The sequence below is a fragment of the Oreochromis aureus genome, linkage group 23, assembly GCF_013358895.1.
Source record: "Oreochromis aureus strain Israel breed Guangdong linkage group 23, ZZ_aureus, whole genome shotgun sequence".
Lineage (NCBI taxonomy): Eukaryota > Metazoa > Chordata > Actinopteri > Cichliformes > Cichlidae > Oreochromis > Oreochromis aureus.
Window position 1 is genome coordinate 24,113,023 of NC_052963.1, and position 24,665 is coordinate 24,137,687.

Consider the following 24,665-nt stretch of genomic DNA (forward strand, 5'->3'; position numbering starts at 1 on the left):
TCCTACAGGGTAAATTAAAATACCAGATTGCGAAGTATTTATACTTTGCTTGCTAGAATCCTTAAATTATTTTTATTATTATTTCAGTGTTGTGCCTGGATTATCAGGACCCTCAGAAGAAACCAGATTCTTTGTGAATCTGTTCTGTGCAGCAGCAGAGCGAGAACAGCAGACAGGAGAGAAGATACTGGAGCTGTTATCATCAGTGTGCACATACAGAGGATTTACAGTTAATGAAATATGGTGTGATTTCCTGCTGGATCTGTACTCTCATGTGAAGGACTGTGAGACTAAAACAGGCTTGAGTGTCCTTCCATCATTACAGTCAGTTTTCCAGTCAGCTCCTGCAGTCTGGTCCATAAACCTCTCAGAGAGAAAGACCTCCATCCTCCTGGAAGTGCTGAAACTTCAACCAGAGAAGAAACAAGTGGAGCTGACAGGCTGCTCACATGAAGAGAGTGAAGTGAGGAGTTTCCTTCAGTGTCTGCCTTATATCTCACAGCTCAGGTATATACTGGTCATATCTATTATTTCTGTTTCTTTCACTTATTTTGCGCCTTTCTGCATGCAGATACAGACAATAAAGAGTTCAATGAAATGATCAAGTGAAGTCACAAATTGAAAAAAATATCTCTTGTAATGATTTCAGTTTTGTGCCTCTGTCATCTCAACATTTGGAGACAATCAGATTCATAGTGAATCTGTTCTGTGCAGCAGCAGAACGAGAACAGCAGACAGGAGAGAAGATACTGGAGCTGTTATCATCAGTGTGCACATACAGAGGATTTACAGTTAATGAAATATGGTGTGATTTCCTGCTGGATCTGTACTCTCATGTGAAGGACTGTGAGACTAAAACAGGCTTGAGTGTCCTTCCATCATTACAGTCAGTTTTCCAGTCAGCTCCTGCAGTCTGGTCCATAAACCTCTCAGAGAGAAAGACCTCCATCCTCCTGGAAGTGCTGAAACTCCAACCAGAGAAGAAAAAAGTGGAGCTGACAGGCTGCTCACATGAAGAGAGTGAAGTGAGGAGTTTCCTTCAGTGTCTGCCTTACATCTCACAGCTCAGGTAAACTGTTGCCCCCCGGACCTGCCTCACTTTTCTTCTACTCTCTACTCTAGTCTACTGTAATGTAGATACTCTTTCTTATGAATTCAATTCAATATTTTCTGCAGCAACATTGTCATCTTTGTGATTATGATTGCAGCATCATTTCTCAGTTATCGGAACCTTCAGAAGAAACCAGGTTCTTTGGAAAGCTGTTCTGTGCAGCAGTAGAGAGAGAACAACAGACAGGAGAGAAGATACTGGAGCTGTTATCATCAGTGTGCAGATACAGAGGATTTCCTATTAACTTGAAATGGTGTGATTTCCTGCTGGATCTGTACTCCCATGCAAAGGACTATGAGAATAAAACAGGCCTGAGTGTCCTTCCATCATTACAGTCAGTTTTCCAGTCAGCTCCTGCAGTCTGGTCCATAAACCTCTCAGAGAGAAAGACCTCCATCCTCCTGGAAGTGCTGAAACTCCAACCAGAGAAGAAACAAATGGAGCTGACAGGCTTTTCACATGAAGAGAATGAATTGAGGAGTTTCCTTCAGTGTCTGCCTTATATCTCACAGCTCAGGTGTGCTCTTGTTTTTTTTCTTGCTTTTAAAGAAAATATTTCTGGTTCCTTGTGTGTAACTTCATATTTTGTAAGACTGCCTTGATGCAGATTGTTTTCTCATAATATAAATGATACAATTCAAAAATGGTATTTCCATTTTATAACAACGATATCACCTTTGTGCTTCTAATTTCAGTGTCATTTATCAGTTATTAGAACCTTCAGAAGAAACCAGGTTCTTTGGGAATCTGTTCTGTGCAGCAGCAGAAAGAGAACAGCAGACAGGAGAGAAGATACTGGAGCTGTTATCATCAGTGTGCACATATAGAGGAGTCTCTCTTAAAGAGAAATGGTGTGATTTCTTGATGGACCTGTATGCTTATGACACTAAAACGTGCCTGAGTGTCCTTCCATCATTACAGTCAGTTTTCCAGTCAACTCCTGCAGTCTGGTCCATAAACCTCTCAGAGAGAAAGACCTCCATCCTCCTGGAAGTGCTGAAACTCCAACCAGAGAAGAAACACCTGAAGCTGACAGGCTGGCCGGGTAAAGAGAGTGAAGTTATGAGTTTCCTTCAGTGTCTACCTTATGTCTCACATCTCAGGTAAATGTGTTTTATGTCACATTTTTAACTGTTCATATGTAGTGTTGTGATGTAAAATTAGCCAAAACTAATCTCAGTAGGTTACATAAATTCTGATATCACTTTACTCAGAGTGTTTCTTTACATCTTACATACGCCATTGCTTTCAAGGTAAAATAAAATTGTCAGTTTGACTTGTAGATTAGTAATTAATTTTTTTTCTTCTCCATGCAGAGTACTTAAATCTATATTAGCTAAAAATTTTGGGGGCAGGGAATTAACAGAGTACTGCTTATATCTCCTATTTGGATGGAAAATGGAGTCACCCCCTTCTCAACATTAGAAAGAATGCATGTTTAAGGCATTTCTTCATTCGCTTCAGTTTATACAGCTGGATGCTACATCTGTTTTTTATACTGCCCAAGGTGGAGATTTTATTACTATAGTTCTCAGAACCAGTAATGTAACAGGCCTATTTTGTCATTTTCTCTTCTACAGCTTTTTAACATGTCTCATGGATAAACCAGGATTTTACTCCACTAAATATTCAGTTGCAACGTTGTGTCTTTGATAATGTAAAAAATCTGTTTGCTTTTGACATAATGGAAAACTGTTCAACTTTCCTTCCAGTTTTTCATCTTCGTTTTTACTCCCAAGTCAAACCAAATTTATGTGGAAAGATGGAGAGACAGAGAAGCAGCCAGGAGAGAAGATACTGGAGCTCTTATCATCAGTGTGCCGATATCATACATTCCCTTTTAATGACAGATCCTTAGCTAATGATGATGATAATGGGGAATATCAGTGTGACTTCCTGCTGGATCTGTACTCCTATGTGAAGGACTATGAGACTAAAACAGGCTTGAGTGTCCTTCCATCATTACAGTCAGTTTTCCAGTCAGCTCCTGCAGTCTGGTCCATAAACCTCTCAGAGAGAAAGACCTCCATCCTCCTGGAAGTGCTGAAACTCCAACCAGAGAAGAAACAAGTGGAGCTGACAGGCTGCTCACATGAAGAGAGTGAAGTGAGGAGTTTCCTGCAGTGTCTGCCTTATATCTCACAGCTCAGGTAAATAAACTTTACTTTACATATGTGTACTGCCTTCCCTTAGGCAGTATCATTAGAATGCATAGCATACATTTTCACTTCTATGCAGGTGACACCCAACTTTATCTATCCACGAAGCCAGATAGCACACACCAATTAGTGAAACTGCAGGAATGTTTTAAATACATAAAGACCTGGATGACCTCTAATTTTTTGCTTCTAGATTAAGATAAAACTGAGATTATTGTACTCGGCCCTGAAAATCTTAGAAATATGGTATCTAACCAGATTCTTACTCTAGATGGCATTACATTGGCCTCCAGTAACACTGTGAGGAACCTTGGAGTGATATTGACCAGAATATGTCCTTCAATGCACATAAAAAATATGTAGGACCACATGACATATCTCTAAAATTAGAAATATCCTGTCTCAGAGCGACACTATAAAACTAGTTCATGCATTTATTACTTTTAGGCTGGACTACTGTAATTCATTATTATCAGGATGTCCTAAAAACTGTGTGAAAAGCCTTCAGTTAATCCAAAATGCTGCAGCAAGAGTACTGACAGGTACTAGAAAGATTTCTCCTGTATTGGCTTCCCTTCATTGGCTTCCTGTTAAATCCAGAATTGAATTCAAAATCCTGCTCCTTACATACAAGGTCTTGAATAATCAGACTCAGTCTTATCTTAATGACCTTATAGTACTATTAGAGCACTTCGCTCCCGCACTGCAGGCTTACTTGTTGTTCCTACAGTATTTAAAAGTAGAATGGCAAGCAGAGCCTCCAGTTTTCAGGTCCCTCTTCTGTAGAACCTGCTTCTGGTTTGAAATAAAGAGACAGATACCATCGCTTCTTTTAAGATTAGGCTTTAAACTTTCCTTATTAGTAAAGGATATAGTTAGGGCTGCATCAGGTGACTTTGAATCCTTTCTTAGTTATACTACAATTTGCATAGGCTGCTGAGGGATTCCTATGATGCATTGAGGCAACTGTTATGATTGTGTGCAATATAAATAAAATTCAATTGAAGTGATACATACAGGACAAGTATAGCAAGTCATCTAGTCAACAGTAGTGTGTGGTTATGTTGATGCTGGTGAGATCAAATCATCACAAAATGTTTCCTTCTTATTATTCCAGCGTTGGTATTCTGAAGTCAGATGAAGAAACCAGATTATATGGGAATCTGTTCTGTGCAGCAGCAGAGAGAGAACAACAGACAGGAGAGAAGATACTGGAGCTGTTATCATCAGTGTGCACATACAGAGGATTTCCTATTAACTTGAAATGGTGTGATTTCCTGCTGGATCTGTACTCCCATGCAAAGGACTATGAGAATAAAACAGGCTTGAGTGTCCTTCCATCATTACAGTCAGTTTTCCAGTCAACTCCTGCAGTCTGGTTCATAAACCTCTCAGAGAGAAAGACCTCCATCCTCCTGGAAGTGCTGAAACTCCAACCAGAGAAGAAACAAGTGGAGCTGACAGGCTGCTCACATGAAGAGAGTGAAGTGAGGAGTTTCCTTCAGTGTCTGCCTTATATCTCACAGCTCAGGTAAATATCGTTTAATTTAAATGATTAGCTGTTCATATGTAGAAATCTGTAGAAATCTGTAGAAATACAATTAAAGTAATCTGTGACAGGCTATATGTGTGGTGTCATTACTCAAGTAATATATTATGCATTATCTGCCTTAAAAGTAATGCACCATATTGCTTAATTAGTTGTTGGAGAAAGCAATTTTTTAGGGTTAGGGTAATTTGTTACTCGTTACATTACTTTGTTGTTACTCCGTAAAAAAACCTGAAACTTAACATAATTACTGGTTAACAATATAACCCTTAGGCTACAGTCCCACACACCAACCGAGATCCCTAGCCCAGGGGTGTCAGACTCACTTAAAATCTATGTACAGCCTACTTTGATCTTAAGTGAGCCGGACCAGTAAAACTCCCCTTTTTGTCAGTGTAAATAAGTTACATATTGAACTGTTTTTTCTGAAAAAGAAAACGCTGCTGTGACAAAGAAAAAAATTTGTCGCTACGTATCTTTGGATTTAAATTGTAGAACACAAACGTGTAAAATTACAGAAAAAGTTCCGTACTGCAATACTCCACTGTCGAGCCAAGATTTTCATCCTCATGCAAACAAACTGAAATCAGCTAATTGCAGCACCAGTGTGCAGGAAGAAATAACATTTTTGATATTTTTTCCTGTCCATCTGACTCACAGATAACTGAAGTACCTTTGTAATGCAAGTAATTGTGACTGTAACCTAATTACTGAATTTAGTACAATAACGTGTCACATTACTGCATTACTGAAAAATGTAATGTGATTCACTCAACTGAATTGACTTGAATTGATTAACACAGAACACGCCAACACCCAACCTTGGATAGGATGCTGTATTCCAATATCACTTTACATTTTACATGCACATTTTTTAAAGGTAGAATTAGTATTCTCAGTTTGTCTATATAAAATTGTGGTTTGGAAAGGCCTTTTCTGGGAGCTTAATTTTAGCCTGCTTTATCCATTCCAAAACAAGTTTTGGTTTGTTGGGAATTATTATCTTGTTGGAACATCCAATTTTTCAGAGTTTCAAACGCTTAGCTGTGAACCTGAAGAATTTGGAGGTAGTCCCCCTTCTTCATTATTGCATCCAATTTGTAAAAGTACCCATACCAGTGGCCTCAAAACATGCATAAGTTATATTTGCATACAGTTGTTTTAACTAATGATCTTGTAATCTGCGGTTCTTTAGACATGCTTCCAAGAGACATTCCCAACTTGTGCAAATCTTCAGTTTTCCTTCTTAGAGCTTCACTGAGGTCCTTGGACTTTCCCATTGCTCTGAGTATTGGTCAATCTGATTAGTGCTTTCAAATAAATCATATTTTTGTCCTGATAAACACTACCAGTTTTAGTTAATCATAATGACTAATGAGAAATTAATAGGCCATGGTCTTGTCAAGTTAAAAGATGTTGTTGGACCTTCAGCACCACCAAGTGAGAACATACACTGCTCAAAAAAATTGAAGGAACACTTTGAAAACAAATCAGATCTCAATGGGGGAAAAATAAATAATGCTGGATATCCGTACTGATATGGGCTGAGTAGTGTGTTCCAAAAGGATGCCACATTTGTTGATGGAAATGAAAATTATCAACCTAAAGAGGGCTGAATGCAAAGACAACCTGAAAATCAAAGTGAAAAAATAATCCGACAGGCTTGCCCATTTTGCAGAAATTTTATTGCAGCAACACAAAATAGTGCCCAGTAGTTTGTATGTATGCCTGACAACAGTGTCAATAGCACGTACTGATGTGCCATCATGGAGGAGGTAGACTACCTGTGCAACCTCTGTAGGGCCGGGTATCGCCTCATGCTACTGGTGATACTGACCCTAGCCAAATGCAAAACTTTCAGAGAAGATGAAGGGGGAAAAAGGTCAGTGGTTTCCACCTGTAAAACCATTCCTATTGTGTGGGTTATCTAATTATCATCCCTCTAGTGCACCTGTTGTTATTTTCACTAACACCAAAGCAGCCGAAACTGATTAACAACCCCCTCTACTACTTAACTGACCAGGTTAATGTCCAAGAAGTTTAATTTACTTACTTACTACTGATACACTACTCAGAAAATGAAAGGAATACAAGAGTATTTAATCCTGTATAGTTTTAGTTTCTTCTCCATGCCACATACAGTCTATTTACGTCTATGAATTAAGAAATATTACTTATGTCTTATATTTACATTATTAGTAACATTTATTATACTTGGACCTTTTTCAATAGTTTTCTGCTTACTCCGTAAATGCTAAAATGAGATTCATGTAATACATTCCGAGACTTTAGCAACGAAAGTAGTGAGGCCCAAAGATAGAAAAAAGATGGATGTCTCCAGTGTGCTGTCATTCACTCGTTAGTGAAGTTTCATTATGAAGCTTTGAGTGCAGAATTTTTGCCAGTCAGTGATGATGAAAGTTCAGTGGATCTGACTGTTAAAGCAAGAACACCACTTATTCATTGGCTAACTATATTTGTTTGTAGTTACTAGGGGACCCAGTAGAACATACACAAAGGGACTCACAGGTTTGTGATTAGGTGCAATTGTTTTATGTACAGTGACACTTTTCAGACTGCTATATTCACATCTACTTTGTTTCTGCCAGCCTGCTCTGTCATTCAGCTCTGGTTCAGCTCTCAGCATCCTCCCTCTTGCCAGGTCCTAGCACTCTAGTGAAGGGGAGCCATAATTAGATGACTGTTATCAACAGTGTCAGCCAGCATCCCCTGGCACTGCCCCTAAACCCGCTGCACCACCACTCGCCTGGAGCTGAGCCACAGACCACACCCAGCCACACTTACAATTTGTAGTTGACAAGCCATTGGTCACAATGAACATATACTACTCCAATGGAAGATGTATTTGAAATGTATTTTTTCATATACAGGACAGACAAGGATAAGATTAAATTCATCAGAGGTATGTGGTTGTATTTGTGTAGCTGAGTTTGAATTTGTAACCAAATAATTCCTTGTTATCTTTCCAGTGTTAATCCTCGGGGGTCAGAGTCGTTCAGGTTCTTTGTGAATCTGTTCTGTGCAGCAGCAGAGAGAGAACAGCAGACAGGAGAGAAGATACTGGAGCTGTTATCATCAGTGTGCAGCTATGAAAATTTCCCTGTTGTTGGTAGAAACATGGCTGAGGAGAAAGAGGAGGAATTTCAGTGTGAATTCCTCCTGGATCTGTACTCCTGTGTCAAGGAATATGAGATTAAAACAGGCTTGAGTGTCCTTCCATCATTACAGTCAGTTTTCCAGTCAGCTCCTGCAGTCTGGTCCATAAAGCTCTCAGAGAGAAAGACCTCCATCCTCCTGGAAGTGCTGAAACTCCAACCAGAGAAGAAACAAGTGAAGCTGACAGGCTGCTCACATGAAGAGAGTGAAGTGTGGAATTTTCTTCAGTGTCTGCCTTATATCTCACAGCTCAGGTAACTAAGTACCTATGTAAGTAGTAGTAAAAGTAATCTTATCACTTCCTATTTTATTTTGTTTGTTTATTTGTTTTATTACATTGAACTGTGTACATTAGACCCTCTTTATCAGTACAGAAACCAAATCTATATGTTGAGCCTATATACCTGTCCATAAGTGGAAGTGTCTATGCATTTGGGAATATGTGTGTGTTATATGTGTCTATAAGGCTTTTTATGAAAGGAAAATATCACTTAACAATAATGTACTCCCTTTATGCTTTATGACAAAATGTTCAACTTTCCTTCCAGTTTCTCTTCTTCATTCCTACTCCCAAGTCAAACCAAGTCTATGTGGGGAGGTGGAGAGACAGAGAAGCAGCCAGGAGAGAAAATACTGGAGCTTTTGTCATCAGTCTGTAAAACATTCCCTTTCAATTACACAGACAAAGCTGATGATGGTTATATGAAATTTCACTTTGGTTTCCTGCTGGATCTGTACTCCCATGTGAAGGACTATGAGACTAAAATGGGCTTGAGTGTCCTTCCATCATTACAGTCAGTTTTCCAGTCAGCTCCTCCAGTCTGGTTCATAAACCTCTCAGAGAGAAAGACCTCCATCCTCCTGGAAGTGCTGAAACTCCAACCAGAGAAGAAACAAGTGGAGCTGAGAGGCTGCTCACATGAAGAGAGTGAAGTGAGGAGTTTCCTTCAGTGTCTGCCTTATATCTCACAGCTCAGGTAAATGAACTTTACTTTACACAATTAACTCTACATAGCAAACAATGGGATCTAAAATTAGCTGCTAAGAAATATTTTAATCTCCATAAAATTCAGTTTAAGTTAATGAAAAATTTTAAATCTTGTTGTCATCAGTATTATATTTACACAATGTAACCATATTCATATGGGGTGACAATTCCTTTCTATTTGAAATCTTCCTCATTTCAGATGGAAAAAAAATACTCTGTACACCACTGTTCTTTTATTTAACTTTTTAAATAAAAAGTTAAAGAAGTTAAATTTTTATTCTTTAGCATGCTTAAGCAACTCGCTTTAACCAGTCTTTTAACTTAGCCAGCAACCATTTCCTTGCCAGCTGCCTCCCTGGATTTATAGATACATCGGTTCAACACAATATCCCTGCTAGTGATCACTTATTTAAGGAATTATACTGGATCTTTTCCCGTAAGTGGCAACTTCCTGTTGTTCCCCAGTTCGCCTTTTTTTTTCTCCCCGGACAGAAAAACAGACACAAGATTAGTTCCGCTCTCCAGCCTGTCACTTTTACTTTTTTGCCTCAGGGATCACCACGTCCTAAACTCGGTTTGACTTGACAATTGCTCTGATTGTCACGGTTTGCCTCGCAAACTGTGTGGAGATGAGAGATGGACTCAAAATGCAGGCACTGGCTTTATTGTGAGAGAGCTTTATTCCAAATGGTGAAAACAGAAACAGAAGTAGAGATGGCCAGGACAGAACTAAGAGAAACCTAAATTGAGATAACTAATTAAACAAACCGAAACTCATGAAATCAGCAAGAACACAGGGGATGGCAGGCAGAGCTGACATGGAGGAATAATACGCATGAATACACAGACAGACCGACAGGGAGCAAATGCAAAACACACACTATATATACACGGAGGGAAACAAGGAATGGCAAACAGGAAGGAGACACAGCTGAACCTAATTGGGCAAGACGAGACAAAGGACACAGACCTTCAAAGTAAAAAAGGAAACCCACAGACTGAACTTGCAGACACAGACTCGGGGACACAAAACAGAGGCAGCACAGAGTACAGGGACCAGAGTGACATGAGGAGTATAGAAACCAAAACCTAAGAAGTAGAAATACAAAACAGAAACAATCAACTACTAAACATGAACCAAGAAGAAACCACAGACTAATAAAAAATAATAATACAAAATCAACACACTGGGTCACAGACCCAGGATCATTACACTGATGGAAGATGGCTTTAAATGGACTTTCATTATATACAGGACACACATGGACAAGATGGAGTCCATCAGTAGTGTGTGGTTGTATTTATGCAACTGAGTTAAAATTATCACTAAATGCTTCCTTCTGATTGTTCCAGGGTTGATCCTCAGATGTCAGATGAAGACACAATCAGCTTATTTGTGAATCTGTTCTGTGCAGCAGCAGAGAGAGAACAGCAGACAGGAGAGAAGATACTGGAGCTGTTATCATCAGTGTGCAGATATAAAGGATTCCCTTTTGAAGAGCAATGGTGTGATTTCTTAATGGACGTGTACTCTTCTGGCACTAAAACAGGCTTGAGTGTCCTTCCATCATTGCAGTCAGTTTTCCAGTCAGCTCCTGCAGTCTGGTTCATAAACCTCTCAGAGAGAAAGACCTCCATCCTCCTGGAAGTGCTGAAACTCCAACCAGAGAAGAAACAAGTGGAGCTGACAGGCTGCTCACATGAAGAGAGTGAAGTGAGGAGTTTCCTTCAGTGTCTGCCTTATATCTCACTGCTCAGGTAAATGAACTTTACTTTACACAATTAACTCTACATAACAAACAATGGGATCTAAAATTAGCTGCTAAGAAATATTTGAATCTCCATAAAATTCAGTTCAAGTTAACGAAAAATGTAACTATAATTATATTGGGTGACAATTCCTTTCTATTTCAAATCTTCCTCATTTCAGATGGAAAAAAAATACTCTGTACACCGTTTTTTTATTTAACTTTTTAGTTGCTTGTGGCCTTCAATTTTCAAATGTCTCATATAAACTAGTTTTATAATCAGATTTTATGATTAATAACTGTTTATAATTCAGGCAGTCAAAAATTATATCAAATATATTTGTTCTTATGATTTTCAAAAGAACATTTATCTGATTTAGAGTTTAGATTTAGGTCATCAGTTAAACAAATTCCATGAAGGTATTACATTTAGAGGCTCCAAGCTTATTTGTTTAATACACTACAAGACATGAAATGCAGATGTTTTTGTTGTTCCACATGTATCTATATTGTTGATGTTTGCAATTTGAATTCCTTTTGTATGAAAGGTACTATACAAATAAACTTGCCTTGTCTAATGTTTTACTCTCTAAAGTCAGACAGTAAATAAAATGACAGTTACACTTCAGTACGCAGTGATTTCACACACAGGATTAGTGTTTGTGTTGTGAGCAAAGATGGGCAGTAACACGTTACTGTAATCCGATTACTTTTTTCAAGTAACGAGTAAAGTAAGGGATTACTATTGCAAAAACGGTAATTAGATTACTGTTACTTTCCCGTAAGCACGCTGCGTTACTGCGTTACCAAAACCGTGATTTTTTTGCGAGAATGTCTCATGACAATGACGTAAGCGAGTGCGACGTTCGTGACAACAGCTGTGTGCACATCAACAATGGATAATATATCGAGTGCGGGAGAGAGTATGACCGTGCAGTGTTTAAAGCGTGGAAGTACTGACCTTACTTTGAGTTTGATTCCGTAAAAAGTGATGAAAACATTAGTGTCCGTTGTGCGTGGGAAGAAAACTTCTTTTTACAGCGAAAAAATCCCTAAACTGCCAAGCAAGCACCGAGTGCGCTACGACTGTAATGGGAAATTCACAGAGAAACTCGCGGATTCTTCAACTGACCGCTGCGGCACACCTGCACCAGGGTAAACCTCCGCCTACCCCACTCCACAGGTGAAAATAGAGCAACAGGACCGCTAGTCTTTGACTTTATTTATTTTTTGCTGTGTTTTACTTGCAGAAATCGTCAAAGAGTGAGTGTAAACACAAAAAAATATTTTACTTTATGTGCTGGAATGTGCAGAAAATAGGTTTAAATATTAAACAAATTTCTTCCAGTCAGAGAATGTTGCATATAATTAAATTTTTGCTTGATGCATAAAGTTAAAAGATTAAAACTAATAAAACAAGTTTTAAAAAGAGACTTTTCCATTTGATTACATTTTGTATGATAGATTATGCAGAAAAAGTAGAACTGGGCTGAAAGATCTATCGCTTTATTACCTATTCAGGTTGTAAATCGTGTTTTTAAAAAGTAACTAAGTAACTAAGTAATTAATTACTTTTGAAAATAAGTAATCAGTAAAGTAACGGGATTACTTTTTTGGGGAAGTAATCAGTAATTAATTACTTTTTTCAAGTAACTTGACCAACACTGGTTGTGAGTCAGTAACAGTCTAAAAACAATGTTCAGCTGCTCTGATGGAAGATGGCTTTAAAATGGACTCATTATACACAGGACACACATGGACAAGATGGAGTCCATCAGTAGTGTGTGGTTGTATTTATGCAACTCACATCAAATCCAAACTAAATGTTTCCTTTTTATTATTACAGTGTTAATCCTTGGTGGTCAGATGCAGTGAGGTTCTTTGGAAATCTGTTCTTTGCAGCAGCAGAGAGAGAACAGCGGACAGGAGAGAAGATACTGGAGCTGTTATCAACATTGTGCACATATCAAACATTCCCCTTTCATGAGAGAGTCTTTGACGATGATGATCATCTGGAATCTCAGTGTGATTTCCTGCTGGATCTGTACTCTCATGTGAAGGACTATGAGGCTAAAACAGGCTTGAGTGTCCTTCCATCATTACAGTCAGTTTTCCAGTCAGCTCCTGCAGTCTGGTCCATAAACCTCTCAGAGAGAAAGACCTCCATCCTCCTGGAAGTGCTGAAACTCCAACCAGAGAAGAAACAAGTGGAGCTGACAGACTGCTCACATGAAGAGAGTGAAGTGAGGAGTTTCCTTCAGTGTCTGCCTTATATCTCACAGCTCAGGTAAATGAGTTGTACTTTCAAGTATCAACAATTTGGTTCTCATGCTGCAATGCTCAGGTGGTCCTCTCTATATAAGGTATTTGCTAATGTGCATGATTCGAAACATACTGCTTGTGGGCCACTCCCCCCAGTGAACCAGGTTACAGCTCTATTAGTCTCTCCCTCTCGTTCTTTTTCAAAATGTATTTGCAAAACAATTTGCCCTTTCTGGAGCCTCCAGCAGGGTGGGTGAGCTTCAGACTGCTTTCTCAGACCTCTGTTGCATTATAAACAACAAGGAAAATGCCACAGGGAGTGCCTTAGCCTTCTTCTGGGTGGCTGTTATTTATGGCTCTCCCAGTCCCAGCTTCAACAGAATGATTGGGATTATTTGCTGAAACTGCCAGTTGACCCTTCCGCTATTGGCCCAGGAACAACTCAACTATTGCAATAGGTTCAGGACAGTCCCAGTTGTGCAAAGCAGATATCAAGTAGTCTGTCCAGATGCACGAGGGGCAGTTCAAAATGGTTGGCTTTAGGGAAACACCCATTGGTGGTCTCCACCATAACCCGTGGCTACTGTCTGCAGTTTTCATGTAGTCCTTCTATTACAACATCTTCTGTGAGTGATCTCTACCACGCACAGGTACTTTGGGAAAAATCTCCACGAACCTGGGGAAAAGTGGTATAAGGAAGATGGAAACCTAAAATTGCCAAGCCAGATTTTCTCCTACTATACTTTAGTCCCAAAGCGTGATAATGAACTTTGCCCCATTTTATCTCAGGGGCTTCAACAGTTATCTTCATTTCATGAAATGTTGATGGTCGCCATGGTGAGGCAGACTATTAAAGCAGAGAACTGGTGTTGCCACTATCGACCACCAGCTAGGTTGTTTCCAGATACCAGTTCCCCTGCCAAATTGTTATTTCCCGAAGTTTCGCTTTGAGAGCAGAATATTAGAACTATAGGTTCTGCCTTTCAGCGTTTCTCTGGCTCCCCAGATGTTCATTTGATGCATGGATACTGTCCTAGTACACACGAGGCCTCAGAATTTTGAATACAGTGGTCCCTTGTTTATTACAGAAGTTGCGTTCTAAAAACAACCTGCGATAGGTGAAATCTGTGAAGTAGCCAGCTTTATTTTTTACAGTTATTATAGATGTTTTAAGGCTATAAAACTCACTACACACTTTATACACTTTTCTCAGACAGGCATGAATATCAAACCAAAGATCAAACCCTGTTTTCAGGTCCAGAACATGGTAATAGAGCAGCTGCGAGAGAATTCAACATTAATGAATCAAGAATGAGTTGAGTAAAGTTGGACTTATCTGACTGTTTTGTTTCACTTAATGCGCCTTATAATCCGGTGCGCCTTATGGCCAGAAAAATATGGTAACTTCTACCTTCCTTAAGCATGTTCAGAAGTCCAACTTTATGTGCGATGGTTAGCATCTTCCTCTGCCTTTTGGGTGCTACCGCAGGTGCCTTTGACGGTGCAAAATGTTTCCTCGAAATTGTTGTGTTTGTTGGGGAGAAAACTTAAAAACATACAGTACAGCACTTCAGAGTCACACTGTTAGCGATCGAATATTTATGTACATTTGACAAGCTGAACGCATTCTGTACTGTACAGGAGACATGGCATGGAGGAGACTGATTGACAATGGTCTACAGCTGATCAGGACGCAGAACACAATGCGCTGTTAAAAAAAAAAAAAAAAGCAGGCAAAATTGCACACACAAAAAAAATCCGCGAAACAGCGAGGCCACAAAAGGTGAACCGCGTTATAGCGAGGGACCACTGTAATCTGAACAGCTGGCTGGTCTGTGACATTTTGGAGGAACATTGCCACAGGCATGTAGCACAACTCTAACCTTCAGGCTGTGGGTCTGTGTCTAAACTACATAAAAGAAGCAAGTTCCAGTCATTTCCGGTTACAACATTTCTGGGCATGAGTCTTGTGCACCATCCAACTGGGTTGCCTACTTATACCACTGGGCATTGTTTGTCACCTGGTTTGTGGTCCACCAGATGTATCCCCATGAAGACACAGCACAGGCCATACTGCAGTTCCCAGCAGGAGGTGAGCAATTGTTCTATTACCATGCAACATATAGTTGTAGCAATCATGGTAGTTTCTGTTGGTCCTTTGGCGCTCAATGAAAATGAATCATCACTGATGTCCCGGTTTCTTAAAGGTGCCAAGAGGATTAAAATTTGCTGGTCTAGATCTTTTGTTGCCCCATGAGACTTGGAATTAGTTTTTGGTGCATTTTTACCACCCTTCCATTGAGCCCCAAAGATGCTGATTTGAAATGGCTTCCCATCAAAACTGCTTTCCTGATAGTCATAACATCTGTCAGTACAATTCGCGATCTCCATGCTCTGTCACTCTACAATGATTACTGCAGGTTTTTGTTGGATGCTTCAGAGGTTGTCCTTCATCTTAACCCTGCATTTTCTGCTCAAGGCCCTATCAAAGTTCCAGCTGTCCCAATCCTTTGAGTATGCTTGACTACTCTATCAACAGTCCAGGTCTTGGCAGAGTACATCAGGCATACTCAGATAGATTAGGGTGACTGTCCAGCACTTTTTCTGCTTTAGCCCTGTGGTTTGGGACAGACCCTTGTCAAAGCCCAGGTGTGGCAACTTCATGGGCCTTATAGTGATCTGAGTCCATGTTTTACGAATTCTATGGACTTAATGTAACAGCTAATCATTTTTGGTGGTGCAGGTGCTGGGTGTGCCTTTTTGGTAGCCAGTTGGGCATTGTCTCCATGATCGACTTAATGTTTTGCATGGTGATTAGAGTGGATACTTTCTTCACAGATTTTCCCCCTGAATCTTTCAAGGTCTTCTTGGTGCCAGTCTTGCATCTTGCAGATTGATAGGCCCTTTTCTCTCACACTTGGCCTTCGTGTCAGGCAGGGCCCTGACATGGGTGGCAACTAAATATGTACATTTCTAAATACTTTGTTTGCTTACACTGTGGTAGTTGGGAAGTTGGGTAGTTGGGGTGAAACAACTCATTTGGGGTATCTTAAAAGAGTTAACCCATACATATGGAATGTTTAACATGGTGGAGAAATATTTCGATATGAAGCCCAGTGGGGCATCCTGGGGTTTGACAAAGGTCTGCTTGGTTATGTTGTAACTTTGTATAGTTTTGGGCATGGCCAGGCAAGTGTCTTACAGACAGATCGACATGCCCTGGTTAATAGTGGGATCATTCCACGTACATATGCTGAGTAACCTTTTGGTGGCGCTGTCACTTGGTGTTAGCTCTCTCTGTATGGCGTTATTTTTGTGCCACTATTCTGAGCGCATGTAAAAAACAATTGAGCGCACGTAAAAAAAATTTGCAGGTGCAAGTGTTGCATTTTGAGGAGAAATTTATTTTGAGCGAAGAAAAGCTAAATTTGAGTGAACAAAATTCATTGCTGCGTGCAAATGTATTTCAGTGTTTGCTATTATCCATGCACACACACACAATAGCAGCCCCTCTCGCTCAGTTTTTGCATTTGTGCTTGCTCGCAATGTGTTGCTCGCGCTCTCAACATTTCTGCCTGTGCGCGCTCAACTCTTTCTGTACACCGTTATATTTGTGCCACAAAACCAGCCAATCACAGACTTGGATGCAAAAAAATCTGATTGGCTGTTTTGGTCTCCAATCAGCTCGAAATGACGAAATGCAATATCCCAGAATCCATTTCGTCCAAAACTCAAACGAGGCAGTGGCGGAGGAACACAGAGTGGCGGAGTTTGAAATATTACTCTTTCTGGGTCACAAAATAAACTTTTAAAGATATTTTCATGCGAGAATGGTGCTGTATAAACTTCAAATATCTGCTCGACTTATCAAGACATCACATATTTGCATAAGTGCTCTAATGTTTTCGGAGATGCCTGTTACCCACCAGCTGACCGCATAACTGGACTGGCCATTGGGCATACTGGGCATTTGCCCAGTGGGCCGATGGTGATTTTTCATTTTTATGTTTGTTTGTTTTTGTAACTGTATAAACAATGAAAGGTGGTGTATTAGCCAATTGGTCATGATCAACTCTCGGCTGGACCAATTACAATACATCCGTATTGAGGGGAAAAGGAACGTGATTCGTACTGTACTTCAGCTACAATGAAAAAAAAAGACAAAACTGGAGTTATTCTGTCTTATTCTGTCTTTACGCTGTCAGCTGCCTCTTCTCCTCTCATTCTCTCTCCCTCCCTCCCTCTCCTGTTGCTACTTCAATCATGAAACTGATCAATGATCAGCTGATCGTCTCTCGTTTGTTTATCGCCCACTTTGCGCCAGAAAGAAGAAACCAGCGGATGCGCTAAACAACAGCAGCTTGATAAGCTGTTGTTAGAATTTATGTAATATTACTTTCTAGTATCAGCTGATGTTTGCTGGAGCCACAGCTGTAAAAGCTGCTGCTCATGATATCGGTTTGGATACGTGGTGAGAGGAAAACATGAAGGTGATACAAATCATACATATATATCAACAAGACAGTGTACGTCACTGTCACAACAGCGTTTGTTTTAGTTCAAAGGCTTTATGGTTTTTCCTATAATACCTGGTGGTGTATTCGTCCGATTTTTTTGTCAGTTCAGCCTTATATATTATGTTTAACCTGAGTGACTACCCGGTCAGCTGCTGGGTAACAGGCATCTCCGAAAACATTAGAGCACTTATGCAAATATGTGATGTCTTGATAAGTCGAGCAGATATTTGAAGTTTACACAGCACCATTCTCGCATGAAAATATCTTTAAAAGTTTATTTTGTGACCCAGAAAGAGTAATATTTCAAACTCCGCCACTCTGTGTTCCTCCGCCACTGCCTCGTTTGAGTTTTGGACGAAATGGATTCTGGGATATTGCATTTCGTCATTTCGAGCTGATTGGAGACCAAAACAGCCAATCAGATTTTTTTGCATCCAAGTCTGTGATTGGCTGGTTTTGTGGCACAAATATAACGGTGTACAGAAAGAGTTGAGCGCGCACAGGCAGAAATGTTGAGAGCGCGAGCAACACATTGCGAGCAAGCACAAATGCAAAAACTGAGCGAGAGGGGCTGCTATTGTGTGTGTGTGCATGGATAATAGCAAACACTGAAATACATTTGCATGCAGCAATGAATTTTGTTCACTCAAATTTAGCTTTTCTTCGCTCAAAATAAATTTCTCCTCAAAATGCAACACTTGCACCTGCAAATTTCTTTTACGTGCGCTCAGAATAGTGGCACAAAATAACGCCATATCTCTGCGGTAGAGTATCACTTCCTGCTCAAACACAGTGGTGTTTCTGAGTAGCTTATCTGCTAAGCAATATAATTAAAAACTGTGAGATACATTCTTTTTTCATAGTATAATCTTCACCTGCTTCATCTGAAGCACACTTTCTGTGTACTCACTACCTAATTTATAGCCAAAGTATTCACTCACTGTGTCTTTACTGTTTCGCTAGCTTAGCTTAGCTCGTAGCCAACTCCCTAGCTGCATGGCCTCTTCACCTGTCCCTCCTGCACTTTCTTGCTCATTGTGTCAGATGTTTAGTTACTCCTCGGCCTCCTTTAGCAGTAATGATACTTGTAACAAATGTAGCATATTTGCAGCTCTGGAGGCCAGGATTACTGAATTGGAGACTCGGCTTAACACCCTTCATTCACCTGCAGCTAGCCAGGCCCCTGTAACTGGTGCAGCCGAAGATAGCGTAGGCCCCGCTAGCTGTTCCCCGGCAGACCCCAAGCAGCTGGGGAAAGAGAGCAGCTGGGTGATGGTGAGGAGGAAGCATAGTCTTAAACAGAAGCCCCAGGTACACCACCAACCTGTTCATGTGTCTCAACTGCGTTTTTTCCCCACTCGGCGACACACCGCCGGGGTCAAACTCTGGTAGTTGGTGATTCTGTTCTCAGACATGTGAAGCTAGAGACACCGGCAACCATAGTCAATTGTCTTCCAGGGGCCAGAGCAGGCGACATTGAAGGAAATTTAAAACTGCTGGCTAAGGGTAAATGTAAATACAGTAAGATCATAATTCACGTCGGCAGTAATGACACCCGTTTACGCCAATCAGAGGTCACTAAAATCAATATTGAATCCGTGTGTAACTTTGCCAAAACAATGTTGGACTCTGTAGTTTTCTCTGGTCCCCTCCCCAGTCAGACCAGGAGTGACATGTTAAGCCGCATGTTCTCCTTAAATTGCTGGCTGTCTGAGTGGTGTCCCAGAAACGATGTGGGCTTCATAGATAATTGGCAAACCTTCTGGAGGAAACCTGGTCTTGTTAGGAGAGACAGCATCCATCCCACTTGGAGCAGCTCTCATTTCTAGAAACATGGACAAATTTATTAAACCCCCCAAAATATGACTATCCAGAGTTGGGACCAGGAAGCAGAGTTGCAGTCTTACACGCCTCTCTGCAGCTTCTCTCCTCCTGCTACCCCCCCAAAAACCCATCTCCATTGAGACTGTGTCAGCTCCCAAAAAGACAAAAAACAAACTAAAAACCAGCAACAAACAACTTAAACATAAAAAATCACAAAGAAAGAACAATACAGTATCCACATCTGAACCAAAGAGTGAAACAGTGAAATGTGGATTATTAAATATTAGGGCTCTCTCCTTCAAGTCTCTGTTAGTACATGACTTAATAATTGATCAACAAATCGATTTACTCTGCCTTACAGAAACCTGGTTGCAGCAGGATGATTATGTTAGTTTAAATGAATCAACACCCCCGAGTCATTCTTACTACCAGAAATCTCGAAGCACAGGCCGAGGGGGCAGTGTGGCAGCAATTTTTCACACCAGCCTATTCATCAATGAAAGACCAAGACAGACTTTTAATTCATTTGAAAGCCTGATGCTTAGCCTTGTCCACCCCAGCTGTAAAACTCAGAAACCAGTCTTACTTGTTATCATATATCATCCACCTGGGCCTTACACAGAGTTTCTGTCTGATTTCGCAGACTTTTTTATAAGACTTTTATTTAACTTTTTTTTCCCAACAAATACAAGACTGGTTCACATCCAAGATAGTAACACTGCACAGCACTAGAATATTACACATTCTCCAGAGTCCACAGAGAACTTGTTATAGTTTATGTCCATAATTGTTGTCCATTAGAATCCAGTTTACAGGTTACTCCCAGTGCTTCCAGTGGTTTCTTCCATTTCTCCACAAAAATTCGGGAGCTCCCATCAATATAATGTCCCAGCCTGATCAGAGTCATAACATCAATGATAAGACTTCCATAGAGAAATGGAGGGAGGCTCAGCCCCCACCCATCTCAACATAATGCTTTTCCTGGCCAACATTAACAGTGACTGAATTATATGCTCATGTTGTACCAGTGAGACAGGAATGTATCCCAATAAACACATTATTAGGTTTTCTGTCACCTGATTACCAATGGCTGTACTAATATTGGCGCAAACCTCTTTCCAAAATGACTGAATAATAGCACATTCCCACAAGCAATGGAATCTAGTGCCCACTCCGGCTTTACACTTGAGACAATTCGGAGATGTTCCCATATTGTACTTACTATAAATATATGGAGAAATATACACATTGTGCAAAACTTTGTACTACATTTCTTTAAATCGGTTACAAACAGAGAATTTAGATGGAAGGAGCAGGATTTTGTCCCATGCCTGTATATCTATTTCACATTAAAGCAACGTCCCCCAAGATTTTCTCAACCATGCCAATTTGTCCACACTTAGGGCATAAATCATAAAACTTTGATATAAAATGTTTATGCTCCCTATTATCCAGAAGAAATTTCTCCAACCGAGAAGAGGCTGTTGAGATTTGTAATGATTTAGCATTTTTTAACACATAATGTCTCAATTGCAAATACTTATAAAACTCAATATTTGACATAGAATACTGGGACGTCAGGGATTCAAATGATCAAAACTCACCATGTTTGAAGAGGTCATAAAACCTAACCTATGGAATAGAAACTGAACATTTAACAGTGTTTCCTGAAAACCCTCTCCTGTCTGATCATTTCCTGATAACATTTACATTTACAATAATTGATTACACAGCAGTGGAGAGTAGACTTTTTCACAGTAGATGTCTTTCTGAAAGCGCTGTAAGTTTAAGAATATAATCCACCCACTGTTATCATCTTCAATGTCCTGTACCAACATAGAGCAGAGCAGCTACCTGAACGCTACTCCAACAGAGGTCGATTATCTTGTTAATAATTTTACCTCCTCACTACGTACGACTCTGGATACTGTAGCTCCTGTGAAAACTAAGGCCTCAAATTAGAAGTACCTGACTCCGTGGTATAATTCTCAAACACGTAGCCTAAAGCAGATAACTCGTAAGCTGGAGAGGAAATGGCGTGTCACAAATTTAGAAGATCATCATTTAGCCTGGAGAAATAGTTTGCTGCTTTATAAGAAAGCCCTCCCCAAAGCCAGAACATTTTACTATTCGTCACTGATTGAAGAAAATAAGAACAACCCCAGGTTTCTCTTCAGCACTGTAGCCAGGCTGACAAAAAGTCAGAGCTCTATTGAGCCAACCATCCCTTTAATGTTAACTAGTAATGACTTCATGAACTTCTTCACAAATAAAATTTTAATCATTAGAGAAAAAATTCCCAATAATCATCCCACAGATGTAATATCATCTACAGCTACTTTTAGTACCATTGATGTTAAGTTAGACTCTTTTTTCTCCAATTGATCTTTCTGAGTTAACTTCAATAATTACTTCCTCCAAACCATCAACGTGTCTTTTAGACCCCATTCCTACAAAACTGCTCAAAGAAGTCCTGCCATTAATTAATGCTTCAATCTTAAATATGATCAACCTATCTTTAGTAATTGGCTATGTACCACAGGCCTTCAAGCTGGCAGTAGTTAAACCTTTGCTTTCTTTCATTTGCGCAACATCTCTAAAATTAGAAATATCCTGTCTCAGAGTGACGCTGAAAATGTAGTACATGCATTTATTACTTCCAGGCTGGACTACTGTAATTCATTATTATCAGGAAGTCCTGAAAACTCGCTGAAAAGTCTTCAGCTAATCCAAAATGCTGCAGCAAGAGTACTGACAGGGACTAGAAAGAGAGAGCATATTTCTCCTGTTTTGGCTTCCCTTCATTGGCTCCCTGTTAAATCCAGAATTGAATTCAAAATCCTGCTCCTCACATACAAGGTCTTAAATAATCAGGCCCCATCTTATCTTAATGACCTTGTAGTACCATATCACCCTATTAGAGCACTCGCCGCCTCGCTCTGCAGGCCTACTTGTTGTTCCTAGAGTATTTAAAAGTAGAATGGGAGGGAGAGCCTTCAGTTTTCAGACCCCTCTTCTGTGGAACCAGCTTCCAGTTTGGATTTGGGAGACAGACACTATCTCTACTTTTAAGATTAGGCTTAAAACTTTTCTTTTTGCTAAAGCATATAGTTAGGGCTGGACCAGGTGACCCTGAATCCTCCCTTAGTTATGCTGCAATAGACGTAGGCTGCCGGGGATTCCCATGATGCATTGAGTTTTTCCTTTCCAGTCACCTTTCTCACTCACTATGTGTTAATAGACCCTCTGCATCGAATCATATCTGTTATTAATCTCTGTCTCTCTTCCACAGCATGTCTTTATCCTGTTTTCCTTCTTTCACCCCAACCGGTCGCAGCAGATGGCCCCGCCCCTCCCTGAGCCTGGTTCTGCCGGAGGTTTCTTCCTGTTAAAAGGGAGTTTTTCCTTCCCACTGTCGCCAAAGTGCTTGCTCATAGGGGGTCATATGATTGTTGGGTTTTTCTCTGTATCTATTATTGTATGATCTACTGTACAATATAAAGCGCCTTGAGGCGACTGCTGTTGTGATTTGGTGCTATATAAATAAAATTGAATTGAATTGAATTGAATTGAAAATGGAAAATGCAATGTAGTGCAAAGATAGCCTCTCAATCAGAAAACAATGGTTACAATGTAACCACATATTTCATTATCTACAGGACAGACATGGACAAGATGGACCTTTTCTGCAGATGAGATCAAATAATCAATAAATGTTTCCTTCTTATAGTTCCAGTGCTCATCCTCAGAGGTCAGATAAAGAAAACATCAGGTTCTTTGTAAATCTGTTCTGTGCAGCAGCAGAGAAAGAACACCACACAGGAGAGATGACGCTGGAGCTGTTATCATCAGTGTGCAGAAATGAAACTTTCAAATGTGACATTATTTTCCTACTGGATCTGTACTCCCATGTAAAGGACTATGACACTAAAACAGGCTTGAGTGTCCTTCCATCATTACAGTCAGTTTTCCAGTCAGCTCCTGCAGTCTGGTCCATAAAGCTCTCAGAGAGAAAGACCTCCATCCTCCTGGAAGTGCTGAAACTCCAACCAGAGAAGAAACAAGTGAAGCTGACAGGCTGCTCACATGAAGAGAGTGAAGTGAGGAGTTTCCTTCAGAGTCTGCCTTATATCTCACAGCTCAGGTAAATGAATTGGGATTTACATAATTAATTCTACATAAGAAGAGGTGTGCTGTGAAAGACGTAGTTAGGGTGGAGACCATACACAGAGCCACCTTGGCAACTTGACATGAGAAAATAATCAATAAGGAAGGTAGATAAGGCAGGAAGAAAACAAAACCAAAAACAAACCAGTGCTCCCAAACCATAGCAAATCCATTAAATACGTTTACATACATATGTCTCCACCTGGACATATAGTTTAGAATAAGTGTGATTTCCACATGTGTGGTGTGAGCAGCAGGTGAAGCTGTTGTTGTACAAGATATGAAGTGTTGATGTTGTTGTTCCACTCTGTGTGTTTCTATATTATTGATATTTAGTGTTTTACTCTCTAAAGTCAGACAGTAAATAAAATGACAGTTACAGTTCAGTACGCAGTGATTTCACACACAGGATTAGTGTTTGTGTTGTGAGTCAGTAACAGTCTAAAAACAATGTTCAGCTGCTCTGATGGAAGATGGCTTTAAAATGGACTTTCATTATATACAGGACACACATGGACAAGATGGAGTCCATCAGTAGTGTGTGGTTGTGTTTATGCAGCTCAGATCAAATCATCATTAAATGTTTCCTTCTTATTGTTCCAGTGTTGATCGTCTGATGCCAGATCTTCATGAAGCAGTCAGGTTCTTTGGGAATCTGTTCTGTGCAGCAGCAGAGAGAGAACAGCAGACAGGAGAGAAGATACTGGAGCTGTTATCATCAGTGTGCACATATCAAACATTCCCTTTTGATGAGAGTTACATAAATTGGTATCAGTGTGATTTCCTGCTGGATCTGTGCTCCCATATGAAGGACTATGACACTAAAACAGGCTTGAGTGTCCTTCCATCATTACAGTCAGTTTTCCAGTCAACTCCTGCAGTCTGGCTCATAAACCTCTCAGAGAGAAAGACCTCCATCCTCCTGGAAGTGCTGAAACTCCAACCAGAGAAGAAACAAGTGGAGCTGACAGGCTGCTCACATGAAGAGAGTGAAGTGAGGAGTTTCCTTCAGTGTCTGCCTTATATCTCACTGCTCAGGTAAATGAACTGCACATTGTGAACATATTTGCATATGAAGAGAAATGCTCTGAAAAAAGTTGGAGAAATATCAATGTATTTCTGGATCAGTGTTATAGTTACGTGTTGTGGTTTTATTTTTTTTT

General features: G+C 40.1%; 1 protein-coding gene across 1 annotated transcript in view; it reads left to right on the forward strand.

The window, feature by feature from the left end:
* The first annotated feature begins 450 nt into the window (after positions 1–450).
* LOC116325327 overlaps positions 451–24,665 on the forward strand; it is a 50,626-nt gene continuing 26,411 nt past the window's right edge. Inside the window, exons 1-2 of the mRNA XM_039607553.1 lie at positions 451–507; positions 650–1,069. The gene's annotated coding sequence lies outside the window, so the exon portion shown is untranslated. The remainder of the gene's footprint in view (positions 508–649; positions 1,070–24,665) is intronic.